We start from the raw sequence: 17,712 nt of genomic DNA on the forward strand, positions 1-17,712 counted from the left end.
TAATGAAATTCATCAGCACTTGAAATTTGAGTTTCTACTTAAATAATATTAATATCTCTGTGCAAACCAGTATCAGTTTCTTAAAATACAAATATGTGAAATTGATTGGCAACAAAATATGCAACTGCTAAGCCGGAGCAGAGCAAATCTTCTTCTGAAAAAGATGAACAGACTAGAGAAGGAATCCAAATTCAAAACAGTTGAGAAACCCTGTATTGCAGAATTCCTCGTCGGTAAGCTGGAAAAGTATCAGCTACCGGGGTCGTAGACCTTGACAGGAATTAAATTAGAAAAGGCGAACATCTTCGGTCCCGTCTAAATCGTATTCCGATTTCGGCGTGTGTATAACCGCGCAGCTTATTGCATATGTATATATGTCGAATCGTACCGTTTCCATCACGGAATACGGGGCTTGTGTATATTCTCCTAGTGCGCTGGCTAAGCGTACGTGTACGTCTGTACGTGTGCTTTCGCATATATCCGCGGGTACATATGATCCGGTTTGCAAACGCGAATCGTACATTCGGCTGAAAAGCGGTCGAACGTTTCCATATCGTTATTCTTGCGTTTGCCGCTTTTCTTCTCGCCTCGCCACTTCTCGCCCCCTGGAATTAGGAAAGTTTCCGCACCGAAACTGTGAAGCGACGGAAGTTTGCGCTGAGGAAACTTTTCAACGGGAGGCGGTGATGACCATCGCGAGTTTCAGGCCGAAGGGTTAAAGCCAGCTGTCGCAGCGGAGAAATTGAAAAACGCCACGCGGCTTTCCGCCACCGGATGGAACAATCAGTCGACGTGACATCCTTATTGGAACACGATGCCAACGCCTAGCGATCTTGTTCTGCGGTTAGTTATACATACTGTATAGCCAGGAACAATTCCGTCAGACCTCGTTCATACGATGTTCCTTTAACCGTTTGAGTGTTGGTTTATTTAATAATAAACGTAACAAAAATAAATCTAGAGTTGAGGGACACTGCGTTTCTCAAAAGAGTTAATAAATGACTTACAAAATAAAACATATTGCTTACTTTAATGCTGTATTTTAAACGACAGTATGGGGTCTGTAAACTTTGAAAAATGAAATTGACAACAAGCACAACTGTATCAATCAAAGAAGTTAAATTGGAACCTGAAATGTTGATACTGAAATCCTGCAACAAGTTCAATTTAAAACGTTGATTGTAAGACGTGTTTGTACCATCCTTGATAACTAATCGACGATGTAATTCATTATGATGCAAGGATGACCATAATCAAAGATCTAATCTACCTACCTCTATCATGCACTTCTATTGAATCATTAGAATCCTCTCACCTTAGGCATATTACATACCATAAACTACATGTACAGACTGAGAAGTCACAACTCATTAGATCCAGCAAATAGATATTTTACGGGCAATCTCTAGTTATGGCAGCATCATTCACGTCCTGTACATGATATTTCACTGTAAAATAGTAACTTCGAGATCTTGACACAATCTCGCGAACGTAACTCATCTTCAGAGTAACAATCAGTGAGGAACAAATTTTATTCGAATAAAAGCGTAAAGTAACGTGTAGCAATTCATTCGTGACGTTTATTGGATTCAGCGGTTCCTTTTTTATTTTTTAGTTGTGAAATATTTAGCGATATGATTCAAATTCAAATTGCTTGATTTTCTTTTTTGATTTTTTTGGGGATTCCATATTTTTATCCGTGTAAGAAATTTGCCCATTTTTTCTAATTACCAGTAATAGCATACCACTAATAAATTTCATTGTTTAATTTGTAATTTTTTTTTCATAAAATTGATAACAAATTCCATCAGTATCAGTAAGAGAAGCTTTCATATTCTTGACATTATTTTTTAATCTATTAACGTGGATCTACGCTCGGAACGGCAGACCCGAACAGTAAGAAACATGGAAAGTATTGTTCATCACGGTCTAAATATGCCGTATCCTCAAACGTCTTGAAAAGCACTATCGCATGATCCTCCAAAAATATATAATTCCATTTAAAAAACGAAACTTCACCATCATATCTTTTAAATTCATAATATAAACAAATTTTCGTTTACGCCACAATATAGAGCCTATTGTATCCTGCAATTTACATATAAACACTTTAGCGTGGACACCCTGTATATTCGTAAATAGCTTATGAGAAAAATATAGTGTCTTGAATATATTCTTTCACGTCAGAGTCCTTAAACACCATCAGAGTTTTTCGTTTTCATCTCGATAACCATCGACACTCTTGAAATTATGATAAATACATCAAGCAAGCTTACTAAATTTTGTACAAAAAAAAAACAAGACACGACAAATTCATTCCATACTTACAGTATACGTTCCGTAAATTAAATTAAAATCCATCGGTATAATTCGTCAAAGGTATAGATAAGTAGGCTGCTCGACGTCATTTGTTATTCTTAATTAAAAAAGTACCGTATTACATATTCTGTCTTTTTTTTTCATCTGTTACGTGACACAACGGTATTCGCGATTCGAGCACGGAACGTTCGGTGAAACTATTACGTATTCGCAATGCAAAACACACCTCTCCCCCCTAGGTACAATGAACAAAGATACCACGGTTCTGCGCATTGGCTTCCTCGTCACGAGGTTGAGGGAAAGCGATCTGCATTTTTCAATTTCCCATCGGTCGATACTCTCTGCTTCAAATAAATTCACCGGAAAACGTGAAATATGCGCGCATCTCGTAGGCCGTTGCACTGCCACGGAAAACTCGAGTACAAATGAAGTTTGAAATTATCGGTGTTATGCATACCAAGTGGGACTTGCTTAAACTCCTGGCTTCATGCATATGCACAAGATAAAGTAATTAATTTAAAAAATGTATGCAGCTTCAACTGGAGAAAACAAAAGAAGGGGGTAGAGAGAAAGAGAGAAAGTGAGAAAGAAAGAGAGAGGGAGAGGACTGCGTTCGAGGAATTATACATTCGTTTTATACAGAACATCGTTTATTTTGCGCGCGTATCTGCCAGCCGTTCTTTATTAATTTTAGAACGTTTTGCCTTAATGAATTTAGAACATCACGCACTAGACGTACACGGTATGTTCATAATTCATTATTTTCGAGTTGTAGCGTAATCCTTTTGTACAATTACACGAAATCAACGATCTTGATTTTTGGAAGGGATTTAGAGGAAAACGCGCGAATCTGGTCTGCTTAGGATAGATTTTTTGAAATGGCGGAATAATATTTAATAAGTTTAAAACTTGCCGCATACATTAGTTACCAAAGACATTGCACCATTATTTAAAAATGAGGACTGTTGAATATGTGTGTGGAATACATTGGAAATGTCACACTTAATGGTATCGGTATAATAAATTATGGGTTCTTTAATGTAAATAGAGCTTTTATTATGCATATATCTTCTTATTTAAAATTTTGTATAAATTACTACTAAAGCGTCACTAAAATTTAAAATTAAAAAATGGGAAAATATGTATATAATTTGAAAACAATAGTTTAGATAGATGTATACGTATATTGTCCATACATGGCTTATGAATATTCAGTAAATCCTATCTAAGCGTACAAGCCCATGCCTTTTAGACGTCGAGATGTCAGAAATACAATAGCTCTTATCCCCCCTCAAAGCTCAAGGCTTGTTCGCTGTTATCTTCCTCTCCTAGAACGAAGCCAGCAATTCTAAGATATTGTGAAGATAATCTCTTACGGTGAAAATTTTCGCGCCTCTTAAACAGAATGTACTATAAAGTGTTTACCTTTACCTTACCTTACCTTTACCTAAGTGTTTACCTTTCAAGCCTTTACTATAAACAAATAATACATCATCACTGCGTTTTGCTTTTATCTTGATAATCATCGATACTATTGAAATTATGATGGTTACATAAAATAAAGATTATTAAATTTCGTATAAAAAATATTAAATACATTTTTCTCCATTCATGATAGAGTCACTAGAATTGAACTCTGCAAACAAATCAGCTAAACAAAACATTAAATATACCCAACAACTGAAAATAAAGAAGAAAGTAAATAACGTTTGTTTCTTTATCCTGTAAAGTTTCCTGTTTCTTTGTTTCCGTTTTCTTTACCTTCTGACTGCTGACGATCGGTGGTCGTCTTATCTTTATCTTTTCTCAACTGGTAACAATTTGTCTTAATTAATACTGCAGTTGTCGTTAAAGAAATAATCCATTGTTGTAACGCAAATAAACGTTGGTATAAAAAGAACGCAAGAAATTCTTGGAAATAATTTTACAAGAATTAAGATGAAACGTGCTAAAGACAATAATCTTTTGGATGAAATTATCACAGCAGTACAACTAAATGAGGTGTTATTATCAATCAACTCTTAATTAAAAGATAATATCAAGTAAATGAGCTTACTTTCTAAATTCTTTTTTAAAAATTTAACGCAACTCACATATAACGATGACTTGTAAAGACAAATGCAATATTAACTATCAAAATGAGGATTGTTCGAAAATTTTGGTTATTAATTGACAGTATAGATGGAATCATTTTTTAGTCACTAGTGTCGGCAAAAACACTACTGCAACATTTTACTTGTTAAGGATGATTTTAATTGGTAGATTCTACCTTAAGGTATAATAGCTCTTATATCAATTTCTAAAGAATGGCATATTCTGTGGGATTTCAAGAGATATCAAATTTACATAACTATTTGGGGATGTAAGTTACAGCATTCAAATAGCTTTTTAATAACTATTAAATTAATAACTATTAATTCCGATAAAACTTCTATTCTAATAAAAATCTCCCAATATCAACCCGTTTTAGTGGGAGCAGTTATACTTTTTAAATTCTTTCCAAAATAATCAATAAATAAAATGTTGGCGCATTTAAATCACGCGCCAGAGTATGTAAACAGCTTTGACTGCGCGTCCGATTTTTGTTTGTTTTTAGTTCTAGAACATTGGCCACATTGAATTTCTCGTTTATGTTTCTTCTCACGTGCAATGTGCTATTGAAAATGTTATTAATAAAATAATATATGTATTTTGATTTAACAATGCAAACTCGTGTATCGTTCATTCGACATAGAAACCTGCTGAACCAAAACATAAAATAATATTCTGGAATTGCTCTGATAATCAACCGTATAATTAATATTTTTTTTCATTTCTCCACGTTAATCGTCTTCCATTTATTGCGATAGTAATCGTACGCTGCAACGACAAAAGGATGGCGGATAATATCGAGCTCGAGCCGCTGTAGTTTTATTCTTGGCAGGAATGGAAAGCAGCTGTGGCGCACAGCGCTGAATGGAGTTTTCGATTCGCGTATTAACGGTGCATCGTAAAGTGTTTAGCTTGCGAGGTTTGTCGAAGCTTAAAGGTAATTAAACGGCGCGAGGGTTTGCATAAAAATTGAAATTTTATCCGCGGTACCGTAACAGTTCTAATTATAATAGCGCGGCTCTTCGTCTCCGTGAGCTTAAACACGTTTTCTGTCCCGTTTAACGAGAACAGAACGACGTACGTGACATTAGAAGGATACAGGTCCGTTTTCTTCTGCGCGAATCGCTTGATTAACTGCTAATTCGTGCCCGGTGTGCGCGAGCAGACGTGACCAGGTATCTTCTGGTGTACACGCTAACTGCTTATGGGTTAATCCGCGGGTTAAAGCAAAGCTGCCACCGACAGAGAGAAATTGAAAAGAGCGCCTTTCAGATATCCTGTTTCTCTCATCTTCGGGGAAAAATTAAATGCTCTTTTCACCTATTTGTATATGGCGAAATATACACGGTGTTAAACGGAGAAAATCATCTTTCGGATTGAAATGAATGCTTGCGAATTTTTTTTTTTTTTTTTTTTTTTTTGACCGCACTGAGCATTTCATATAAATATTTGATACGTGTAGTAGAAGTACATATTTGAACAGTATTTTTGCCATTTTTTATCGAAATGGATCGAGCTGCGTAGAAAATGTAAGCGTCCTCGTAATATATTATTGAGAATTTCCTAGTCTCATGGTGGCATGAATTACCAAGTCATAATGAATAGAATTTTAAAAAATTGGTATTTTTGAATCGTAGAGAAAGCTTGCTATCGTTGTACATAACTTTACATACTTTAACAACTTAATTACATTTGTGAGATACGCAACTATAGCACTTTATAGTTATTCCTCTTTGAAAGGTCGCCTTAAAATATTTCATTACAACTTATAAGAAGAAACCTAACTTTGCTATTTCAGCTTCGAAAGTTCTTTGTGTATATTGATTGCATGAACAACCTATAATTTTAACACTATGAAGTATTTTTGTACAAGTAATTGTACGTAACTTTGTAAGATATGCATAAATGATGGTGCAAAATTTCAAACTCCTATTTTTAAAATAATTATAACGTATATCTTAATGTAAAAATTGAATAATATTCTGCACAAAGTTATTAATAATAATTGCTATTGAGAATTATTACTAGATTCCGTTATTATTAATACTAAAAGCAGTAAAGTTAGAATCATATGAATAATATGAAATGGTAATAAGTGCTAAAGAAAATACAAAACATAAAACAAATTTATGTATAGTACTATATTAATAATTATTATCCCTTCGCGATGTTTATTAAAAAGTTGCATTTTACATCAAAGGATTAATTTTCACACTTATTTTTATACAGCATTTTTCATTTTATAAGGCTTTGAAGGGCCATAGAACGACGGGTATTTTCCTCTTAGATTGAAAATCTATAATAAACGAAACAATTAAAATTTAATTTCGCGCTGAAAAATAGACGTACCTCAACTTTTTCAAAAACCCAATTACGAAGATTCGTTGATCGCGAGTCGCACTGCCAGATGTTATTACAACCTGGCAGGATGGAATTAACGTCACGCGCGTCTTTGCGTAAGTGATAACCGTTTTAATTATTCTTCCGCCTCAGTGTTATTTCCGAAATGTTCGTGAACTTTTTGTTCACGCGAAACTAAGACTTCGTCACTGTATAACGAAAAAAATTAATATAATATGTAGAAACATTATATCATATTAATTGTTTCATATTGCATGTTTTATGTTTCGAATGTAATATTTAATATCTTATATTTAAAATTTAAAATTAAAAGTTTTATATTTTATATTTCATATTTTACATTTTACATTTTATACTGGATTAAATTAAATTAAAGGAGGATGTTAAAAAAGTGCCAAATTTGTACACCGCCTGACGCCTAAAACATCTACGAACCATTATTCTATAGATTCTGCACTTCAAATTGTGCACAATAACTTATAGCAAATGTGATGAGGAAGTCCTGAAAAATGTGGTTGAAGTTGAAAGACGAATCGTAACTTCCTGACTTCAAATGACCATAACTTTGAAGTGAGTGCATGGAACTTAAAATTCCAACGTTATTTTGTAAAGAAAAGTCGATATTTAAATAGTATGGAAAGAAATATTAATAACGATAAAACGCAACATTGAGATAACGTATTAGGATGCAAATATTCCTCAAAATATGTTTAATATTATACCTACTGTAACCCACTTCTAAAACTGAATCAAGTGTATTCAATATGAAAAACTGTTATTATATTTCATCCCCTTCATCTTCGGATGATATTTCTTCGATAAAATATCGGTTGAGGAAGTTGGCAGATAAATGTATAGATGTTTGATGTCGCGCAAATCCGGAGTACCATAACACTGTTGCAATATGTGAACAACATGCTCGAGCACCATAGCGTACAAAAATTCCCATCATATTTGCTGTAAGTTATTGTACACAATTTAAAGTGCAGAATCTATAGAGTGATGCCTCATTAATATTTTAGGTGTCGGATGGGGTACAAATTTATTATGCACTTTTTTAATATCCTCCTTTCTGTTCGTTCACACAGAGGAATTTCATTCTACAATTCAAATTTGTATTTATTTAAACGTAGAGAATAAACAGTATATTCTTCCCATTACATTCTCTTTTTACTTTTGTTTATTGTTTCATTCAGCCCGTGTTTAAAATAAACATTTCGCCGCAATGGCAGTCAGTTTGTTTCAGTTCGAAATATTTGTTACGCACTGATCGCCGATTTTCTATTTCTCAGTTTACGAAACGTAAAAACAATCTCAAAAAACAAACGCCGCTGAAACATTGACCCATAAAAATAGCACGCGCTCGGCGATTCTTTCTCTGTAAGTTTGAATCTACATATGTGGTTGTGTTTTTAAAACGTCGATTTGGATGGAGCATGTTGCGAAACAGAAGGGTGTGCGCCACGACGAATCATTATTTTCAACTTTAACTCCGTTCGTTACATTGGTCCACATCGAATGTCGAACGCAGATCAGACAAAATGTTGTAGGTGGGTTGGGAAAAACTTTTTCCATGAATACCTTGTTTCGAGGTACATTTACGGTCGAACGTATTCTCCGGGAATGTAACTGGATTCGCTATAGGTTCCTATTACAGGAATACTAGGCTAATGTTACAAATACAAAATAAGAGCACTGTTACATTTAACACTATAAGGTTTGTAGTTGTAGCAATTGTAATTTTTAGTAGTGTTGGATATAATCATTACAAGATAAAATGTATTATTTATATTAAACGTTTTCAAATTTGGGTAGCCATCGTAAAAACTATCAATAGATATAAAATATTCTACACTAAAGAAAGAAACGTTATAAATTGTTAAAAATTTGAAAAGCTGAGCGTTTACAACAGTTGGATTTTAGGTCTACTATATCACCCCAATCCATTATTATGCAATTGTTTTAGCATTGTAATCTAATCGATTTCATTTACTAACAGTATTTTTATGTTATGTCAAATTCTAATCGACCGTTTCATTTTAGTTTTGCCAACATGTACCTGTGCATCATTGCATTTATTTTTATGAAGTGTTTTCAAAAGGAGTTTCTATTTTGTTTGAGAATGAATATCTTCATTTAAAATGCAAAAATCGGATACATTCCATACCATTTGTGTTTTATTAAAAAACAAAAATCCTAAAGCCCGTTTTAGAGGACCTTTTATATTATTTTTTGATTGTTATATACGTTACATTTATTATTAGAATAATTTCAAGTAAATGTTTACTTAGAAAATAATTCAAGTGTTACTATATTATTTAAATAATTCGAGCGGACAATTATAATTCGTTATTCGTATCTTTTGAATACAACTCATTTGTTTCTTTTTCATATATTCTGCCTAGTTGCATGTATTCTTTATGTATGTAAGTACATATGCCTTGCACACCTGTGTGTAAGTGCTCATTTGAATACAAAATATCCATTTGCATCAAAATTCCCACATGTAATCTAAAGTAAAAATACAGTACAACACAGAAATTACTAGTGAACAGATCCTTAGAAACCATTATATTTTATTTCATTATTTTATAGAAACGTTTGAACTCACAACGTTTAATACTTTCAGTTCTAGAAGACTGAAAATAAAATAAGTTTTCAAAGCCAATACAGGGTGTTTGGGTCGATAATGTAGAGCGTTCGGTCGATAATGCAGATTACTCTGTCGGTAATGTAGAGTGCTCGGTCGATAGTACAGATTCATATTCATTAGCTAGAAATTATTTCATGCTTTTCACTGCATGTTCCCATACTTTTAAGCAATTATATCTAGAGCTAGTGCGTATTCATATAAATTAACTAGAAATTATTTCATACTTTTCACTGTACCTTTTTTGAAGTCGGTTAAATTCTTTTTCCAAAAAATTATTTTATTATCCATAATGTGGTAGTACTTGTTTAGGCAAATTCATCGATCTATTGTCCAATAATAAGCTTTTCGTTGTAATATGAAGCCTTTAATTGGAGTTTGTAGTCAGTAGATCGAGCGTCAGTCGGTCGAACAAGAGTAGAGCATCTTCTTTCCTTTATTCTATCTTTTAATAAATATACAATAAAAACAGAAAACCACACCGTAAGTACCGAATAGAAGTATCATTTACATATACGTAATGAACGAACCTTATGACGAGAATTATTCCATTGCCGGGTAAAATTGATGCATATTTCGTCGTTGGACGTGGGTCGCGTTTCTCCGTGAAAGGGAGACGGATTCTGGACATTTTATATTCAAAATTACCAAATTTCCTTTTACTGGACGAGTATTGTTAACTTTCGCCGTGTCGCAGGATATGTCGTGGTTCGAAATAAATTCCGCGCGGATACACGAAACGTCGAAAATTCTACGGAGGACAATATTATAACGAAAACCGTGGCCCGTTTGTAAATGTACCGTGCAAAAATGTTCGCTACACGTCGCGAACACTGATATTGTTCGCTGCTGGGTTCGGTCGGCGGTTCCAGCGCGTTAACTGAACGAAATTGTGCGCGTGTGTCGGCAACTTGGAGCAAAAGTGTCCGTGTTCCACTAAAATCCCGAGTCGCGAAATTTCTGTAACATTTTTATTCCGTGTAATTTCTATTGAGAATTTCAATAGTGAAATTGCGCTTTTGTCGCTGCCGCTTTATTAAAATTCCCCGGGATTGCGGTGCGGTTTTTGATTATCGTCATTTTTCGCCATCCGAAAACGCGGAAGCGCGCATTATTTCCGGGTAAGTCAGGAACATAAATCGAATTTCATGAAGAACGATTTATGAATTTTATGCGCTTTTGCTTTTAATGTGAAATACGATCTTTTTGTTCTCGACGTATCGTTATGAATGTGTGAAGTATGGTTTTCGGCTGTTGATATTTATGCGCAATTAATACGTTGCACGTTTTAATCGATTATGAAGTTGTTTCGCGTTAAATAGATTAATTTTCGATCTTCGAGTTCAGGGATTTTTGCTCTTTTAATTAAATTGCTATCAACGCTTTCTAACTTATTCGATTGTTTTAATATATGAAAGGGTACGATAATCTTTCTTTCGACTGCTCGCAACTTGTGATTTTTTCAGAATACACATTTGATTTAATAATAACACCATAAATAAAAGTCAAGCGAAAATTCAAAGTCTACTTTCTTGAAAACAAAGCCTCGAATGAACAATTTTTATTCTATATTTCGACTTATTCTTTCATGTAGAATCACTCTTTTCGCTTGTGCGACCAGTTGCTGAACACCCTGTGTATATGTAGACTTTCTATGACCAGCCAAGCTGTCTGAGCTTTTGCGGTCAAACGGCTAATTTAAAAATCAAATTATATCGAAGAGAAGACGCGTCGAAATTATTTCATAAATCACGAATATGGAAATTATCGAGCCCCACGCCGATACTGAATAACAAATGAACGAACGTAATTCCATTGTTTAATAGCATTATTTTGAAGTAGTTATCCCCGTCGCCAATTGTTACCAGCGACTATTTAAAAAAATAAGTTGAGACTCCAGCTTCGGGTACTTTTCTCTATTAATTAATATCATCGATAATAACCAAGTCGTTATTCTGGTTCAGCGTGCGTTCCAGACTAATTGCTTCTCAAAATAACCGCGAAACCCTAAAAAGAAACTTCGGTAAGAAGTTTTCCTCCCCCAACAGCGCCGAGGCACTTTGCTCTCGCTGCAAAACACAGAAAAAGGAAACGTTTCCCTCTTTGGCAGTTGGTCGTTGGCGAACGCTCGTTGGCTGGAGCGGGCAGACTCAAGTGATCGGTTGTCCTTTTCGCGGGTAGAAGTTCAAACAGAACGGCTAACTTTTTCGATAGCCGAGGATCGTTACCCTTTCAAATACCCGGTCGGCAGAGGAGGGTTCCCGTGTGATCCGTGGCGCTGGCGCCAAGCCCTCGTCAAAGTAAAGTCGGAACACGGGCACGGAATGTATGCAGTGCCCCAGAAAAAAGTTTCCTCGGCCGAATAGCGCGGGATTAGAGCGATGGTCCCGGTGTCGAATTTATCCGCGGGTTAGAGCGTAAAACCGAGCGGCTCGAGGCTCGAAACTGTGAAATCGTATTACCTGATGAATATGCAGCGCGATTTTGCGGTCAAAAGTTTTTGGGGGGGGGGGGGCGGTTGTAACTCGTAAGCGGCGAACGGAACCGGGAACCAGGATCTCCAGACGTATTCTAATTAGTACAAAAACCCAGCCGGTCGAGAAGGTGGCTGGGCGGGTGGATGGACAGAGGAGGGGACAGAGAGGGTGTACACAGAGAGTGGCGGCTGTTCCTAAATCACACTCTACCGAAATCTGTATTCGGCGGCTTAATTGGTTCGCTCGCAGTCGCGAGGAAAGTACGGGCAAGAAATCACGGCGGAGCTTGAGAATTAATTAGGCATCGAGCACGGATAACGTGTAAATCAAATTTAATTGGACAATCCCATTTGCGGATTCGGCAGATTTCAATCCGTCCGTGGCAAGACGCGGCATCCTCTTCCGGAGATCTAATTGATTTTCTTGAACTCTTAGTCTAGGTTCGAGACTTGCCGTCGTTTGGGTTACGACAGAAGAGACAGAACACGTCCTTGGAGGGAGGGAAAGATTAAGGGGGTCCACCTGTGTAACGTTTAATTTTCAAGGCAATTTTCAAGAATTTTTTGTAGGAAAAGTACTCGTGCAATTATGATAATTTTTTTTTTTATTTGGTAGATCGACGCTTTAACATTAATTTTTGATTTTATCACAATGTTTCGATATGTGGATATTCCTAGACGGCGCTTTTTAACGAGACCACTTAAAAGTAGAAGAGTCATTGGGTGAGCAAGATTTGATCGTACTTGATGATCTGAAACAAAAAAGTAAAATATCACCTTCTTTATAATTACATTTTGAATGTACCGGCGATAAGATATTCACAAAATTTTGAAAATTGTTAATAAAGTGGCGTATAAACTAAAAAATGGTATTTTAACCTTATAGAGAATGATAAAACAAAACTTCTTTATATGTATAGTTTATTCATACGACGTTTAGTTTCAAGGATAACAATTGAAAATTCAAAAGACCTCTGTGCCGAAATTCAATTTTTGCAACGAACTTCTAACTTTTGAATTTTTATTTTCGAAACAAAGCATCCAGTGAATAAACTGTAAATATAAAAAAGTTTTGTCTCATCATCCCCTGTAAGTTGATGTTTTTTTTAAAATTGAATTAGCGAGTAACAAACATTTTTCTGAGCCCATTTCTCGAGTCAAAGGGTAAATATAGAATACTATAACATTTGTGTTTTATTAGAAAATATAATCCAAAAGCATGAATGATCGTCTGAACGCAAAGTTATTTGCACCACCATAGATTTTTAATTAAGGAGTTGAACTATTAAAAAAGTTTCACATAACATGCTGACGTAAAATCGTTGTTTGTTATACGGCAAGAAAGTAAAGGAAAAATGGGAGAGGTACGATGGAGGAAGCTAGGAAACACTAACTGGAAAAATTGATTTATTTCCTTTACCTCGAGATACACTTCGGCTACGTGAAACTACGGGACAAAATTAGATTTCACGGTAGAGAGAATTTCTGGGTCGCGGAAAAGTATCGGAATAAATTTTCAAGTAATTTATTGATACTTCACCGGGACATTGTAACGGAAAAGGCAGAGCACGGGGCAGAGGAGCGACTGAAGTAAGTAATATAAGGATATTAAGATGATAAAGGCAAGGTATGCAGGGTAAGCGAAAAGGACAAAAGGAAACGCCGAGAAGCCATGGGACCGTCCACGGACTTGTAGGCTGCCAGAAACAAAATACGATCTTGGATAATGCACCATAACGAGATCAGCCATTGTTCGTTGCTCTCGTGGAAAAGTGGATCCACGAACTAGCCACTGATAAGATTTACTTACCGTGGCTCGGTCGTTCGAAATTATCAAAGAAGAGGAAAGGAAAGGAAAGTGGTAAAGGTAGTAGTGCGGGTAAAAAGTAGTCAAAATTTTGATAGTTCCAGCACTTTGAGTATTAATATAATCATTCTCTACTATCAATCAAGTAGTTGAAACGTACATTTATTAGCAATTTTTAAAAATTACATGGCTTAATAGATATGTCTAAATTTTTTATTATTTTATAATGATACTTCAAACAAGTTACCAAAAAAATTGTTTGCGTAAAAAATGTACTCTTTAATATATTAACAATTAACCTATAGACAAAGTTACCTACCTTGTATCATAAGAAAAGAGAACAGAGGACAATTTAAAAAAAATAATCTAGAATAATTAGAAATAGGAGGTGTAATATATTTATAAAGATGTATGTTTTATTCAATTAGATAATAAAATTTCATGAACATAATTTTTATTGGCGTAAATATAATATTTTTAGTCAATGAGACCTTTACGATAAGAGATGCAATATAATTATTCTCATAATTACGAGTCGTAGTAAATAAATCTAAATGTTTATAAGCATTTATAAGCATCTTCGTGTCGTAATAAAATAGTTCATACTGTTAGTCACATCTAAACTTCATCAGGATCAATTGCAACACGTTGAGTTATCGATAAAAAATATTTGCAGCACTTTCATCACATTATTTATTTCAAGAGTGTCTAATTAATACATCGATGAAAAAATTCGATGAAAATATATATATTGGAATGATATATTAGGTTGTCCCAAAAGTTTCATTATTAAATTGCGTACGATTCATTTTGCTCCATTACTGTTATACAATATTAACATCAAAGAAATTAGGTTGTCTATTTATGTACAGTGGGTGTAGAAAGTATTCGTACACCGATCAATTTCCAAAAAAACTATGTAAAATTGTAATTTATTAACTTATTTTTTATAAACAATGACATTCTACATATTCTCGGAAATCTCTAGAATAAATAGAGTACAAAAAATAGCTATTTATGTAAGTTACGAAATTAACAAAAAATAAAAAATAATAATTACGATAGAAATATTGAAGCAATAAGTATTCGCACAACTGTTTAAGGTTTAAAACTTGATTAAAAAAAAAAAGAAATTTACATTAATTTATAAGTATATAATACTTCCTTCGTAGGATTTCCTTTTGATTTTATAATTATTGCGACTCATCTAAGCGTTACATTAACTAAATTATTAGGTATTCGAAGTGGGATTTTCTTCAATTCCTCTATTACAGCCATTTTTAAAAGTAATTTTCTGGAAATTTGATGTTTTCTAATTCGCACGGAGCAATAAACTAATGTGTTTACGTTACAAACTCTACTGTAAATGGTTCGATAAGTAGACTGCGGAAGTTTATGCAAATGCATATTTTTATAGGAAATAGTTAAAAGAATGGGACCTAGACAGAAATTTGTTTTGAAATTAGAGTACTATAAAAATCCATTTTTTATCTTGCACATTTATGTTTAAAATCATATGCAATAATATATTGCAATAATATATTGCATATCTTTTTAAAAATGTAAAAGAACTTTAGAAAAGAATGTAGGATTTTCTACAGTATCGAAAGCTTTCTAGTATTTTAAATAACGAGAGCATTCAAGGACCAATAAGTGTGCCGGAACAATGTTGGTGTAAATTTAAATACGCACCGATTACTTCGTGTGACGTAGAGCGATCGTTCTCCGCGTATAAATTAATTTTGACAGACAAACGCCACCAACTAACACCATTAAAATGGGAAAAAATGCGAATTATAATACACCAGAATAATTGTGAAAAGTATTTTATATATGTGAACATAGCGAATATTCCGTAACATACTAATATATTACTTATTATACTACATTTTATTCAAATTTTTCATGCATATTTTGCATATGCATGTTACATATTTATCGTGCATAAACTTCCGCAGTCTAGTCATAAGAATCGTACAAATACTTATTGCTTCTATACTTTTACCCACTTTTCGCATTTTTCTGTTAATTTCACAAATTATATTAACTAGTAAATGTTGTTTGGGCTATATCTATGTCAAAGATTTCCGAGAATATGTAAAATATCATTGATTGTAAAAAAAAAAGTCAAGAAACTACAATTTAATAAAAAAGTATTTTGGGAAATTGATCGGTGTACGAATACATTCTACACCCACTGTAAACACTGCCACAGAAAATAATTGAGTGCAAGTCACGGAAGAAACTTTTCGGACAACCTAATACAAACACGTGAAGTGACCATGCTACAAATGAAACCAGTCTACCAAACAATTACAAATTTATTGTATCGCCACTAAGAAATTGCACACCCAAAAAATAGCGTGCGAAGAATAACATTTTTTTCATGAGACAGCCTAGTACGTAATCCTGTACTGCCAAATATTGGGTCAGTTTGTGGGTCGACCATGAGGAGACGTAAAAAGATAGCACGAAACGCTCGGGTATAGATGCAACCATGAGAAACGGCGCGAGAAGGGGTGGGGTTTGGATAGTTTGTTCAAGGATTTCTACTTCGATAGTATGCAGCTGCAGTATCCTCCCCGACCTCCGCCGCCCTCTTCATCGTGATTTTCAGCCGCCCTTCCACTTTGCCACGCGTTATTTCGTATATACACTGGATCTTTTCACGCTCGCCTCGAGCGATTGTCGGTCCGCGCAAGGAAATCCGGAATTTCCAGTCAGGGTGAACGACGTTTGATTTTTGACCGTGCGCCGTGCTGAAAATACTTTCTTAATTGCTCCCGCGATCGCCGGAGACTGCTCATTCTCGACTAAATGGTGTTTTTCACATACAGACTGCCCCGATCCAACAGGTCGCTTGATCGCCTCTGATTACGACGATACGAGAAATGTTTCTTAAGTTTTCAAAGATTCGACGCATGCTCGTTAAATAACTAAAAAAACCAGGTAACCTTCGTCAGGACCTTAGTCGTTAATATCTGTCATGTCTTCATCACGCCAATATGGAAATGAGTGTTACTTTTTCGTTATTTATAATGTTGGAAATTATGTACAATATTTACAGTGGGTGTAAAATGTATTCGTACACCGATCAATTTCCTCAAAAAACTTTTGTGTGAAATTGTGGTTTCTTAAATTCTTTTTTTATAATCAATGATATTCTACATATTCTTAGAAATCTATAGAATACGTAAGTATATCCAAACAACAATTACTACTTTATATAATTCGCGAAATTAACAAGAATATACGAAAAATTGGTAGAAATGTAGAAGCAATAAGTATTTGTACGATTCTTATGACGAACCATTTATAGTAGAGTTTGTAACGTAAATACATTAGTTTATTGCTCCGTACGAATTAGATAACATTCAATTTCCAGTAAAGTAGTTTTAAAAATAGCTCTAACAGAGAAATGGAAGAACATCCCACTCTGAATAACATCGACATTTAGGTAATTTAATGCCTAAAAGAGTAGCAGTGATTATAAAATCAAAAGAAAATCCCACGAAGTATTAGTTATTCATAAATTAATGTAAATTTCGGTTTTTTTTTGTGAAGTTTTAAAAATTAAACAGTTGTACGAATACTTATTCTATATTTCTATCGATTTATGTTTTTTCTTGTTAATTTCGCAAATTATATAAATACCTGTGTTTTTTTTTAAACAATTTTCAATTAATTTAACCCTTTATTTACTTATAAGTCCAGTCAATTTTCTCATGGTACTGTACTAATTAAACGTTTTGAAAACTATTGTGACTTTCAAGTCCACTTCTATGAAGTTCGTTTTTAATTGTTGAATGGCAGCACAAGCTTTTTTTCATTTGGAAGCTTAGAGCTCTATAAGATGATATAAGACCAAGATAGACACCATGATTTTAAAAATTGTTGAAAAATCCAGTAAATAAAGGCTCAAGGGTCCTTTCTACTTTGTAGTTTAGAAAAACATCCGTTTTTACGAATTTTCTGATGACAACTATTAAAAAGAGATTAATTCCAAAG

General features: G+C 34.3%; 1 protein-coding gene across 3 annotated transcripts in view; it reads left to right on the forward strand.

The window, feature by feature from the left end:
• The window catches only part of LOC128883069 (semaphorin-1A-like), a 582,486-nt gene that overhangs the window by 464,486 nt on the left and 100,288 nt on the right, over positions 1-17,712 (forward strand). The gene's annotated exons all lie outside the window — the stretch shown is intronic.

This window comes from Hylaeus volcanicus, chromosome 1 (assembly GCF_026283585.1).
Source record: "Hylaeus volcanicus isolate JK05 chromosome 1, UHH_iyHylVolc1.0_haploid, whole genome shotgun sequence".
Classification (NCBI taxonomy): Eukaryota; Metazoa; Arthropoda; class Insecta; order Hymenoptera; family Colletidae; genus Hylaeus; species Hylaeus volcanicus.